Source organism: Ipomoea triloba, chromosome 6 (assembly GCF_003576645.1).
Source record: "Ipomoea triloba cultivar NCNSP0323 chromosome 6, ASM357664v1".
In the NCBI taxonomy this organism is placed as follows: domain Eukaryota; kingdom Viridiplantae; phylum Streptophyta; class Magnoliopsida; order Solanales; family Convolvulaceae; genus Ipomoea; species Ipomoea triloba.
This window is the reverse complement of record NC_044921.1, coordinates 5,678,817-5,693,679: the sequence shown is the minus strand read 5'-3', so window position 1 is coordinate 5,693,679 and position 14,863 is coordinate 5,678,817. Positions and strand designations below refer to the sequence as shown.

At 34.0% G+C, this 14,863-nt stretch overlaps 1 pseudogene; it reads left to right on the top strand.

Moving 5' to 3' along the window:
- Positions 1 to 7,466: 7,466 nt before the first annotated feature.
- LOC116023404 overlaps positions 7,467 to 14,863 on the top strand; it is an 11,427-nt pseudogene continuing 4,030 nt past the window's right edge.

Sequence of the window (14,863 nt, the reverse complement as noted above, 5' to 3'; positions counted from 1 at the left end):
TGAGTGGTGATCCACTTTGACTCTTGTGTAGGGGTGATCAACCTATATGAGAGGTGTTTGGACAAGGAGTCCCATCTACGAGAGTAGAGTTACTCCTTAGCCTAGCCTAGCACATTTCCCTCTCACATTTGAGAAAAGGGAGAAGTGGAAGATAAGAGGCACATAACGTGTTTGACAAAATGCCTCTCCTAGCCTAGTGATCACAAGGATGACATTACGGTCTAAGGAGTGAGTCCATTGACCACGAGAGTGACGGTGGTTTTGGTGACCTTGTCTCATTTTTATTATCTAAGTGTTGCTAGCCTAATATCTTAGGAAATCAAGGATACCTATATGAGTTGCAAGATCCAAATCCTCCTTCCCAATTGATTGTTTACAACGTTTTGTTCCTTATTTTCATTATGTTTCGTGCACATTCCTTACTACGTTTGGGTTAGCTTTCGAACACTAAACACTCTTGTGCTTAATCCCCTTACCGCTCAAACTCCCTCCTTGCCGTCCTTTGAGAACAATACTCGGGAACTTCTTCCCGTTTTAACACCTACTCCTTTCCATCCACCGCGAAAACTACACTCATCAATAACCGTCACGTCACTCCCCCCACTCACTCCATGTCACTCCCCCTACCACTTACTCCATGACACTCCCCTTACCCTACTCCATAACCGTCATGTCACTCCCCCACTTACTCCATGTCACTCCCCTACCCCTCTCTATAACTGTCACGTCACTCCCCCTACTCACTTCATGTCACTCCCCCTACCACTTACTCCATGTCACTCGCCCTACCCCACTCTATAACCATCACGTCACTCCCCCTACTTCACTCCATAACCGTCACGTCACTCCCCCTACTCTTTACTCCATGTCACTCCCACTACTTCACTCCATAACCGTCACTCACTCCCCCTACCACTTACTCCATGTCACTCGCCCTACCCCACTCCATAACCGTCAGGGTCACTCCCCTACTCACTCCATGTCACTCTCCCTACCACTTACTCTATGTCACTCCCCCTACCCACTCCATAACCGTCACGTCACTCCCCCCACTCTTTGGGCATGGCCCCAACTAAAAAATTGTGTCTATATCCCATAACCCCATCACTATGTCGTATTATGCAGTTTGAATTGTAATGCGAAGAGGAGACACAAGTCTTGTACGCATCATATATCCATATATCTGTTATATATGACAATAAAGTATGGATGTTTTCTTGCATTTGAGATTTTAAAATTCAAATTTAATTTGTTTTATTTAGGTTATTTGACACTTTTAAATAGAGAGTGGCCTATGAGTGATTTGGTAACTAACAAATGCCTATGTTGAGTATACATATAAAATAATAAATTAAGTATGCTATATTGTGCCAAAGACCTTTTAGTCTAGTGGCACCTGGTGTCCCGGTTAACACACTCACATGGATGATGAGAGTGGGTTCGAGCCTTGGCTCTTTGTTGTATATTTTAAATTTTAATATATGTACTCTAGCTCCTTAAGAGGTCTCAAGAAATTAGTTTAACTATAGATTGAGTTTGAAACCAACCATTAGGGGATGTTTGGTTTGATTGGCGGAAATTTTTTTTCATAATTAATTTTCTTAAAATCAAGAAAAATGTTTTTCTTTTTTTAATGTTTGGTTCATGAAATTTATTTTTTATTGGAAAATGAATTCCTCTCATTTGAGGAAAACAAAATCCTTAGTAGGACATGGTATTTTATATTTCATGAAAGTTAGGAAGAATAATGAGATGACTTGACTATTTTATCCTCGTTCTTTCTTACTTATTATTACTTTAATTTGATTATTTTGTAAGTGCATATAGATCTTTATACTCGTTATTTGTTATACACTACTACAGAAAACACTTTTCGCATCGGTTTTTTAGACATACAACGTCGATTATTTGGCGACGTAGTTAGGCACAATGTTATAAATAAATGATACGACGTTGGTTTTTTAAAATCGACGTCGTTTTTTTTTAAAAACCCAAAAAAGAAAAAATTAAAGCAACAGCGTCAATTTTTTTTTTAAAAAACAAATGTTAATATTATTTTTAAAAAAAATTGAGAAACAACGTCTTTTTTTTTCTTTTTTTTTTTTGTAAAAACCAATGTTGTTTTTAATAAATAAGAAACGTTGTCAGTTTTTTATTTAAAGAAAAGTGGATGTGTTTCTATTTTTAAAATTTAAAAACAAATTCGAAATATACAAATTACCAATAATTTCACAAAAAATACACAATAAAAAATTATAAATATATAATTCTAATACACAATAATTTCACAAACATACAAAAATTTGAAATAAATTAAAATTTTGAAATCTTTTAAAAATATTTATAACAATTGACAAATATTTTAAAAAAAATTGAAATAAATTAAAGTTATTATTTTCAAATAACAAAAATTGATAAATAAAAATAATAATTCCAAAAAAAACCTATCAAGGAGGAGAAGAAGACCTTGGTTGATGGCTACGGTGGTGGTTGCGGCAGCAGTGGCGGAGTGGTGACAGTGGTGGAGTGCAACGATGGTGGTAAGAATGAGGAGGAGGAGGAGGAGGAGAAGAGAAGAAGATGCAACAAGTGGTGGCGGTGAGGGGGAGAAGAAAAGAAGATGAAGATAAAGATGAAGAAAAATGGACGGATGGTGGTGGTGAGGATGAGAAGAAATTTGAAGAAGATGAAGATGAAGAAAAATGGGCAGATCTATTTCTAAAAATATGCGGATCTAGGATACAACGTTGGTTATTTGAAATAACCAACGCCGTATCTTAATTATTTTTAAAAAAATTAAACACATAACGTCAATTCTTCTGAAACAGACGTTATATGTGTAATTATTTTTCTTAAATTTTTTTTGAGCTTTTAACGTCTGTTCCTAGAGGAAAAGCTCAATTTTTTAAAAAATAATTAATTTTTAAAATAATTTTTTTTAAAAAAAATGTAATGAGCTTTTAAGGTTCGTTGATTTTTTTTTAAACAAACATTAAAAGCTCAATATTTAAAAAATAATTTGAAAAAAATTAATGAGTTAAAAGCTCATTTTTTTAACTAAATATATAACGTCGGTTCCGAGAGGAATTGATGTTATATGTGTAACTATTATTTTTTAAATAAATGAACATATAATGTTGGTTTTTAGAATAACCGACATTATATGTGAGACGTAATATGTTATTTTTGTAGTAGTGTGGTCTAAAAGCCACTCAAAATTAAACGTGCGTTAATTTTATAATGTTAGTCTAAAAGAATAAATTTTAAAAAATAAGCATTAAAATCAAGTTTTTTAAATAGAAAACAGAGACTAAAAACTAAATATTAAAAAACAGAAAATATAGAACAATTATCTGAAGTAAATGGGTTAGTGTCTTGTTCTGACGTTCTAAGAAATTCACATATAACTATGTTTAACTTTAGACGGTTTGGAAAGAACATGGAAGTAAATGGCCTAGAGTGACGATGACAATTATAACCGTACCATAAAATTATAAATTGTATCACTAGTCTTTAATTATCTCAAAGATGAAAAGATATAATAACAATAATAATAATAATAATAATAATAATAATAATAATAATAATAATAATAATATAGTTTTGTTTTTCGGATGGGGCAAAATTAAAAATGGGTAGGTCAGATTGTGCATAGGCATAAGTATGAGTATCAATATTGCATATTTTCTCACATTTTACTCCAGCTCTTAAATTTTTGTGACGCAAAATGTTCAAATTGATATAGACTAATAAGAAAAAATAAAATAAAATAAAATTTGTAAACCAAATATAATAAAAATAATACTACCTCCGTCCCATTTTGTTTGTCTGATTCGGTTAATGATAAGTGCAAAAGATGCCATCTTTATAAGGTTGTTATCGGATCGTCTAGTGCACAATTCGTAGCTTTTGTGTTTGATTTGTCCCTTTATTGCGTTAGAATGCTTCATATTGCCATTGGACCCCGTTCTACACTTGGTTAATCATTTTGTAGGTAAAAAGATGGGCAAAAAGGCAGAAAATGGCTAGATTTTGAAGAAGGATTCACGAGTCGAAGTTGGAGTGCGAAATACACCATGGACGCCCAGTGGACGCCCCAGTGGACGCGCGTCCACCATGCGTCCACCCTTGCGTCCAACTTTTCGCTCTCTGATTCTCGCACAGCAGAACAGCAGTCTGCTGTGGACGCGCAGTGGACGCGCGCGTCCAGCACGCGTCCACCAAGCAGCTCTCTGAAGTTGAAGTCTGTGCAGCAGAAACGCAGTGGACGCGCAGTGGACGCGCAGTGGACGCCCCAGTGGACGCGCGTCCAGCGTGCGTCCACCCGTGCGTCCAGCGCGGAAAATTGGCGGTTGGGCGAGATTTAAAAGGGGAATTGAGCCATTTTTCAGGGGATCCATCACACTTCAATTTTAGATCTCTTTAGAATATTTCTCTCTCTAGGATTAGCCTAGAGAGATCTCCCCCAATTCACTCCACATTCCCAATTCACTCCACATTGCAATTCTTAGTTTAGATTAGAATTAGAGAAGAATTCCATTGTTGCAAGATTGTGATCTACATTCAATTTCAAGTTCAAGGTTTAATTTCAAGCTAAGTCTTCCTTTTAATTTCTTGTCATTACTTTTGCTTTTGCTATTTCAATTTCAAGTATGATTAGATAGATCTTTGTGGATTTGGATTGAGCAATGTTTTATGGATGTTCTTGAGCTTTGAATTGATCAATTAGGTTTTGCAATTGCTTTGATTATGAGTTTGATTGTGTGAATGGTGATCTTCTTTGACTCTTGTGTGGGAATGATCAACCTATATGAGAGGTGTTTGGAGAAGGAGTCTCACCTACGAGAGTAGGGATACTCCTTAGCCTAGCCTAGCACGTTTCCTTCCCACCTTTGAGAAAAGGGGGATTGGAAGGCAAATAGCACACCATGTGTTCGATAATTTGCCTCACCTAGCCTAGTTGCCATGAGAATGGGACTATGGACTAGATGATAGGCCAATGACCACGAGAGTGGCGTTGGCATAGTTGTCTTGCCTCATTTTCATTATCTAAGTGTTGCTAGCCTAGTATCTTAGGAAATCAAGGATACCTATATGAGTTGCAATATCCAAATCCTCCTTTCCACTTAATTGTTTCCTTTGTGTGTTCCTTATTTTCCTTATGTTTCATGCACCTTTCTTACCTATGTTTGGGTTAGCTTTCGAACACTAAACACTCTTGTGCTTAATCCCCTTACCGCTTGAATTCCCTCCTTGCCATCCTTTGAGAACGATACTCGGGAACTTCTTCCCGTTTTACCACCTATTACTTTCCATCCACCGCGAAAACTACACCCTTCAGTTAACGAGGTTTGACTGGACTTATTTTTAATTCAATTTTTCATAATATTAAATTTAGTATTAGTATATAAAATTTATATATTTAGAAACTACATTAAAAGACTATTAAACACAAAAAATCAAATTTAAAAATAATTAAAAATTAGTAAAGAAAATAAGCAATGAATAAAGAGTTGGTTTGACCAATAAATAGTAAACAGGACGGGTAAAATGGGACAGAGAGAGAGTACTTAATAGCAAAATTTTAAAGTAACCTAATAGTCGTACAATCAAAAGTCATTTTTAAAAAATGAAATATCTCAAAGTCTAAACAAAAATGCAATTGAATAGTTAAAATTTTTTAAATGAAAATTTTAATAAATTGCCAAACTTGAAAAACAAAATTGCAAATGGTACCACTTCTAAACCAATGATGAGGCCTATTTTTGTTGGCGTGACCACACAACTATTTTCTTCTACTGCGATTAATGATGATGATGCAGAAGAATTGATGTTCCATATTAATCCGATCCGATCCGTGATAAGCCTCCGAGATACCCATAAATCGAGTGCATATTAGGGTGTTTTGTCACGTTTCTAGCATCCTTACATGACAAATTATGATCATAAATTCGTTAAATTCACTAACCAACACACAAAAGCTACTTTTAGTCTAAAGGAAGTGAAACAGGAGTCCCGGGAGCCAATAGGAGCAAAAGTTGAGCTTAAAGAACGAACCAGGCAAGATCGGAGCCCCGGAGGACCCAATGAGATTGCCACACGCATGTGAGTATGCGTGGAAACAATCCAGTAGCCTCCCACGCACGCTCACACGCATGTGGGCTGGCGTGGAGACTGCATTGCGCGAGAATTCACTAGGGTTGCTTTTCGGAGACTATTTAAACCTCTTTGATAGATTTTCAGAAAAAAGACTTTTACTATTCCCATTTTTAGAACTTCTCTTTCCATTTTATAGATTATTTTAGGAGTAGTTTAGATAAATTTCCATTGTAGAAGACAACAAGCTTGGATTGAAGGATTACTTCATTCTAGGTGATTTCTATTACATTTCTATTATATTTTGCTATCTTGTTCTTGGATTAAATTAGCTTTTGTCTTGAATTTCATATCATGAGTGGCTAGTTTAATCTAGGGATTTGGATTGTGTGAAGATATGTTGCTAGTGTGATGATCTTATATCTATTTTTGGATCTAAATGCTTAGATTGTTGGATTATCTATTCTTGTTTATTGATTGTTGTTTTGATGAGATCTTGTTTGGATTTGGCCAATCTAGATGAGAGATTGAGCTCTAGACTCTTTCATGTCTTTGATTAGAGTTAGGATTGAAGCTTTGTAGCAATCATAGATCCTATGGACTTCTTAAGAATAGTAGGATAGTGTGTAGCTCAAGTGTTTGATAAAATTCCTCTTAGAGCTTTGGATGCTTAAAGGAATTCCTAAGTCAAAGAAGCCTTAGTACACAAAGGTGGAAAATGACTAAGAACACACACTCTTGAATAGCCAACATCTTTGTATTGTTTATCCATTACCTTAGACACACCAAGATGCATTATAGATGAACACTATCCAATCCCTACCCCTTTTTACATATTTCCAATCTCTTTTACTTTACCATTTATTTTCTCAAACCAAACCTTATGAACTCCCTTCACTCACAATTCACCACTCACCACACTTGAATCCCTTGCAAGACTCAATCAAGTAAACACCCGAACACTTGACACACCTCCACGTCCTTCCTTCGAGACCGACACTCGGGGAGTCACTGACTTTCCGTTTTAACATAAAAATATCTTTTGACGTTTCACCCTATCACTCACACTATGTGCCGTCAATCCGTCTTATATTTAAGGAATCGTGAAACGGTCTGACATGTGTTTTACCTACAAAATAAATAAATAAATTATCTGTCTTAGCGAGCTAATATCTTTTCTCTTGCCATGTCAGCTTGCCCATGCTAAACATGTTGGGATAATGGCAGCCTTACATTGAGGATGATATATACGAAACATGGTAGGTGGAGGAGTACTGCAGATGGATGGAGACTATTGTTCCAACAGATTTCAATGAATAAAATAAGTTAGGTGGTATAGAACATTTGCTCCTGCCTTTTTAAGGAAATTTCTACTCCAACAACGAACTTTAAAAATCCCACTACTCCAATCAGAAACAAAATACCCAAAATCCTAGAAATGGCGACAAGCAACGAGGTTGTCCGTCCAGCAGTCACGAAATTCTCCCCAAGCCTGTGGGGTGATGAATTCCGATACTTCGTCTTCGATAATGAAGTTGCAAAAAGGTATGCACAAGAGATTGAGCTGTTGAAAGAACGAGTGAGGAGCATGCTGGTACGTATTAGGAGCTCCAAGCCGGCTGAAAAACTCAATTTTATTGACACTATTGAACATCTCGGCATTTCATATCACTTTAACAGTGAGATTGATGAGATATTGAAAGAGATTTCTAATGCCAATCTCAAATTTCATGGGGATGATTTGTGCACTTATGTTTCGATTACTTAGGCAACATGGCTACAACATCTTCGGTAACGCATTTACACATGCAATGTTTGCAAGCTTAATGTGTGTGCCCATAAAAGAAGAGGTAAGGCATATATTATTACTCCACTTATGGGTTCTAATTTTATGAATTATTATTAAAATTATATTATTAGGAATCTTTGAAGATTTTCAAGAGAATGGAAAATTCAGAAACAATCTTTCCAGAGATATCAAGGGTCTGTTGAGCTTATATGAAGCATCTCACGTGAATGGACATAAAGATGACATCTTAAAAGAAACTTATACATTTTCAAGAACTCATTTAGAGGTTGTTCACCCACAACTCAACTCTACTTTGGGAACGCAAGTGAGACATGCACTTGAGCAACCCTTGCACAAGGGCATCCCTAGAGTAGAAATTAGCTTTTTCATCAGAGTGTATCAAGAAGATGAGTCCAAGAATGATGTTCTGCTACGTTTTGCAAAGTTGGATTATAATTTGTTACAAATGCACCACAAACATGAACTCTACCAACTCACGAGGTAATTAAAAGAATTGAAATAAATTTTTAAAACATAATTAATGAGTTAATTCCACCAATGGTCCTCCGACTATGTTGATTTTCCAAAATTAGTCCGTGACTTTTAATTTGGACAATTTAGGTCCCTTGACTTTCAAATTCTTTCCAATGTTGGTCCTTTCGTTAAATTTTGGTTAAATTGAGGTCAAATGAAGGGGTAAATTGTCCGTTCACTTGTATACTCTTATTTCTTCTGTCCTATATGCTATATATATGAATATAATATCAGTCAAAGAGACATCGAATGAGATTATATGGCTTCGATTGAAACTTTGACTGTGATTATATTCATATATACAACGCATAGGATAGGAGAAATACGTGTAATAGTACACTAAACATATGAACGGACAATTTTACCCATCCATTTGACCTCAATTTAACCAAAATTTGACGAAAGAACCAACATTGGAAAGAATTTGAAAGTCAAGGGACCTAAATTGTCCAAATTAAAAGTCGATGAATAATTTTGGAAAATCAATATAGTTAGAGAACCATTGCTGGAATTAACTCCATAATTAATTATTTCTTTCATTAATAACCCAAAATTTTGAAAGCATATGCACTTTCAACTCTTATTAGTACAACATATGATACAATCAAGTGAAAAAACAACACATAGAAAATGCAAAATAGTCTCATCTATCCATGCATCTGGGTTGACCATGCGAGAAAATAATGAAAAAAATGTGGAGAAAGTTTCACAAATATTATACAAATTTTAAAATTTTGTAAGATGTCCAAAAAATGACTTGCACCTTCAAAAACAATTCATTTTCCCATATTTTCCAACTGTTGATCAACTTAGATGACTTGATGAGATTGTTTAACTTTTTTTAGAAAGCATTATTCTACTGTGATATTTATATATTTATACTATTTCATTTGTCAATTGACTCTAACATTGCATCACCCTGGACAGATGGTGGGAGGAGTTGGACTTTGTCACTACACTTCCTTATGCAAGAGATAGGGCTGTTGAATCTTACTTTTGGGCATTGGGAGTGTTTTTTGAACCTGAATATTCTAAAGCCCGTCTCATGATTGCCAAATCCATAGCAATGATTGTCATTATAGATGACACATTTGATTCTTTTGGCACCCTAGAGGAATTAGAGATTTATACTGATTCCATACAAAAGTATGCTCCTACCCAAATTAAAATGTTTTTTCCTCAAATATACAAAATGTTTATATATAGTATCATAGCATATCTCGTATTAATAAAAGATTCATTTTTTAATAGGTGGGATATAAATCGAATGAATCGTCTTCCACATTATATGAAGATAAGTTATAAAGCACTTATAAATCTTTACGATGAGGAGTTCAATAAACAACTATCTGATGAGGAAGGAAGAATTTTTGCACTTTATAATGCAAAAGAGAATGTATATTCACTAACAAGTTGTCTATCTAGCTTTCTTTTTGCTTTATTATTATTAAGTTTTGTTTTCCAATTGTAATTATGAAGTTGATCTAATCTTAATTTTTTTCTTTAATTTCTTGACAAATAGATGAAAGAACTTGTGAAGGCTTATTACACGGAATTAAAATGGTCTACTAAAGGATGCATGCCACCATTTGAGGAGTATCTAAACAATTATGGTCTAGCTAGTAGCACCATCTACTTGATCTTCACAGCTTTTTTACTTAGCCAGAAATCCATTACAAGAGAAGCATTTGAATGGATGAATCAAAACCCTAGAATCCTTGAGGCCAATGCGATATTGGCTCGGCTTATTAATGACATAGCTTCCTAATATATATATATATATATATATATATATATATATATATATATATAAAATACTGCTTTTAATTTTTTTATTATAATATCATTTTTATTTTGTGTCATTGATTAATTGTACAATCAGTTTTCCCTCATTGATATTTCAAATTAACCAAATTGAATTGGTTCAAAAATATCTTAAATGTGCTCATATGAAGAAAAGTGAAATTTGGTAAATATGCAATCTTTTGGACATAATTTGTTCAATTTAGAAAAGTAGAAGGCTCAAAAGTGATAAAACTTATAATCGAGGTTCAAACTTGAAAATGCTAGTTTGATCAATCGACCAAATTGAAAATGTCATCGAGTGCTTTATCTTTTGTAAATAATTTTTCTAAGTAAATTCCATTTATGTTTACTTATATATATACAGCGTGAGAAAAGCAATAGCCTATATACAGGGATTGATTGTTACATGAGTGATTATGGCGTATCTGTTCATGAAGCAATGGACAAACTCCAAGAAATGGTTAATAATGCCTGGAAAGATATTAATGAAGATATTGTTGAACCAACTTTACCCATCTCTAGAGAGATTCTTACGTGTCTTCTTAACATTGCTCGTGTGGATAGTGTGGTGTATATGCAAAATCAAGATGGCTTTACTGATTCTGAAAGGTGGGATCCTTTGAAATCTAAGTCGCCGTGGCTTCTTTGGTCTTTGCATTGTTTATCTAAGTCGCCGTGGCTTCTTTGGTCTTTGCATTGTTTATTGTTTATGTGTGTTTTCCCATTCTGTAGTTTGAATTGTAATAATTAAAGTATGTGCCGTCTCTTTTTGTTGGTGACGCGGAGATTCGAACTCATGACCTTTTGCATGGCTCTGATACCAAATTAAAATATGTGCTCCATCTCAACTAAAAGCCTAAATGATAGTTGGACTGCACATATTATATTTATGTTCACAGTAATAATATGAAGAGGAGAGACAAGCCTTGTACACATCATATATCCTTTGTGACAATAAAGTATGGATGCTCTCCTTCAAATTTTTTCTTCCATTTGTGTTTTAACATTAAAGATCAATTATTTTTTAAGATTTAATTTCATAAATGATCCTTCGACTATTGACTTTTACCAATTTTTATCCTCGACTTTTAATTTGACCAAAGTTGGTTCCTTAACTATTGATTTTTTTTACCAATTTTGGTCCTTCTGTTAAATCTATGTTAAATAGGAGTTAAAATTGAGGGCAAAAATGTAAAACCAAATATTTGAGCCTTTATATATTATTGCAATGTAATATATACTCCGTAATAAAAAAAAAAAAATTGGACTAAACTCATCCATCACTTTGATTACCAAATTTTCAACCAAAAAATTGGCAAATTAGAATGGTAAAAAATTAACACAGAATAAAGCAAACAAAAAAAAATTAACATACTAGTGCCCTTTTTTACCATTTTTGCTATCAAACAAAGCAATAAAAAAAACACCTAATACAACAATGAAATATATAATAACACTCCACATCCAGTTAGATAATTTACAAAAAAAAAAAAATATTACGGAGTATATATTGCATTACAGTAATATATAAAAGGCTCAAATATTTGAGTTTATATTTTTGCCCTCAATTTTAACACCTATTTAATATATATTTAACGGAAGGACCAAAATTCGTACAAATCCAATAGTTAAGGGACCAACTTCAGCCAAATTAAAAGTCGATGACAAAAATTGCTAAAACTCAATAGTCGAAGGACCATCTATGGAATTAACTCTTTTTTTAATTAGCTTTATGGTCCGTAATGAGGAAAAAAAAAAAAAGAGTCTAGAGAAGAGGGCATTTAAAATTTTCAAATTTTCTAGGAANAAAAAAAAAAAATATTACGGAGTATATATTGCATTACAGTAATATATAAAAGGCTCAAATATTTGAGTTTATATTTTTGCCCTCAATTTTAACACCTATTTAATATATATTTAACGGAAGGACCAAAATTCGTACAAATCCAATAGTTAAGGGACCAACTTCAGCCAAATTAAAAGTCGATGACAAAAATTGCTAAAACTCAATAGTCGAAGGACCATCTATGGAATTAACTCTTTTTTTAATTAGCTTTATGGTCCGTAATGAGGAAAAAAAAAAAAAGAGTCTAGAGAAGAGGGCATTTAAAATTTTCAAATTTTCTAGGAAAAGATATATTTGTACAAGACTTGGTAAATCGTTATACCATGGACCATGGTCCACAGTATAATTTGCGAGACTTGGTAAATTCANTCTTTTTTTAATTAGCTTTATGGTCCGTAATGAGGAAAAAAAAAAAAAGAGTCTAGAGAAGAGGGCATTTAAAATTTTCAAATTTTCTAGGAAAAGATATATTTGTACAAGACTTGGTAAATCGTTATACCATGGACCATGGTCCACAATGCATTGTGGACCATGGTCATGACTGATACTGCAGTTGTGTTGAACTGATACTGTAGTGTGTTGAACTGATACTGCAGTTGTGTTGAAAGAGAACTGCAGTTGTGCGGAACAGAGAACGTTTCATTCGTCTGGAACTGCAGTTGTGTTGAGCTGATACTGCAGTTGTGTTGAACGGATGAACGGCCTCTGTTCCGCGCAACTGCAGTTACCTTTCAACACAACTGTAGTATCAGTTCAACCAAATTGTAGTATCAATTCAACACAACTGCAGTATCATGACCATGATCCACAATGCATTGTAGACCATGGTCCACAGTATAATTTGCGAGACTTGGTAAATTCAGACCATGGTCCACAGTATAATTTGCGAGACTTGGTAAATTCATCCTAAAACAATATACGTTAGTATAGGTTGAAATGCTAAATAATTAGTCTTTAGAAAAATTAGAGCTTTTGTAAAACACAAAGCAAAATTCAGTATCCGTTTACTAACTGCGGAATTTCTCCAGTTTTTTTAGAATTAGAAAACAGAAAATTTAAAACATGTTTAGTAGTATAATTTTCCATTTTGAAAACTGAAAACATTTAGAAAATTGGATAACTTTTAAAAACTGTTTTCTAAATAGAACATAAAACCTCTGTCATCTATTTGACTATAAATCACTATAACTACATTTTCATCATTATCTACATACATATTTATTCATTAGTATGATTACATTTATTATTATCTTATTTTACATATCACCGTTTACTAGTGGCACTCGGTTTACACTCTCACATGGAAGGGAGTGGGTTCGAGCCTCAGTTGAGGCGATTGTTGACTCTTTGTCATTTAGTAGGTTGAGAAAGTATTTTTTTCATTTAGTAGGTTCAGATATTAAATTGTAACAGAGTCAGTAGTACTAAAAAAAATATATAAATATATAACTTATTTGTTTACGCATAAAGTTAAGCACTATTTACATTATCACTATTAAAACTCGAATTATACACCAAATTTTAGATTTTAATTGAACTCAATAGATTATTGGCTCAAATATTTTTAGTTATGTTATATTGTAATATAAGTTTGATCCAGATATCAGATATTGAAATTTTACATCTATTAAACTTCAAAGTAAAAATTATTTTTATACATTTCATTCAAATGAATATATCCAAAAATATTTTAAACCTTAGCTCAAAAATATTAATATTATCTAAACTAAATTTTAGGTAAACTTAATAAGTTATTGGTTCTATTGGTTTTATGACTTTTGGGCAGTCAACGTCTGTCCAACACAACCGCTAAAATAACGAGTATATGGAAAAATATAAAGAAAATATATGGAGAGAATTTAGAGAGAATAAATATTTTGTATTCTTGAGAATTGTTTTGAATAATGAATGTTGGATTTATGACTTTTGGGCAGTAAATGGCGAGCCAACGCAACCGTTAAAATAACAAGTATATGAAAAAATATAGAGATCGAAAATATATGGACATAATTTATAGAGAATAAATATTTCTATTCTTGAGAATTGCTTGTGAATAATGAAACTTGCTTTCTCTTACCATGTACGATGGTCTATTTATACATATTTTGGGCCTAGAGCACTACATGGAATACGAATTATAGATTGTCTCATATTGGGAGTTATTGTTACATTGGCAATAATAAGCCCTGATCCGATTACAGTACTAAGCCCAATGCTTTTTAGGGTGTGTTTGAAAAGCAATAAAATGACTTTTGGAAAATGTTTTCTGGAAAATGACTCATTTTCCAGAAAATGAGTTCATTTTCGGTGTTTGGATGTGATGGGTAAATACGCACAAAAGACTGATCCGTATAGCCGGTCCGTCAAGAAGTCACCCGACCGGTCAGTCATAGTCATCAACCCGACTGGATAAATCACTTATGATCAACCGGTCTGCTTATACCGATAGGCCTCGTGACAAAATGCTCTCGGATCACCCTTGGAGTCGCCCCGACAGAAACACACCCGACTGGTCTACCAAAGGATGACCGGTCGGTCAATAAGGTGACACAACCTGCAAGCTGAAACCTTATCTTACACAACAAGTAAAGCAGTCCAACTTGCGCCTGCAGGCCGGCGATTGACAACTTGCGGCTCTACAGCCTCGACCAGTCAACCTACGCGTAGCCTGCAGAGTGACCGCCTGACCAAGCCAACAAGAAGACGCCACGTCAAGCCACTTGCAGCTGGTGCATTAAATGCGTAGACCGACTTGATTTAGTATAAATAGGAGGGGTCTCCCCCTCACTTAT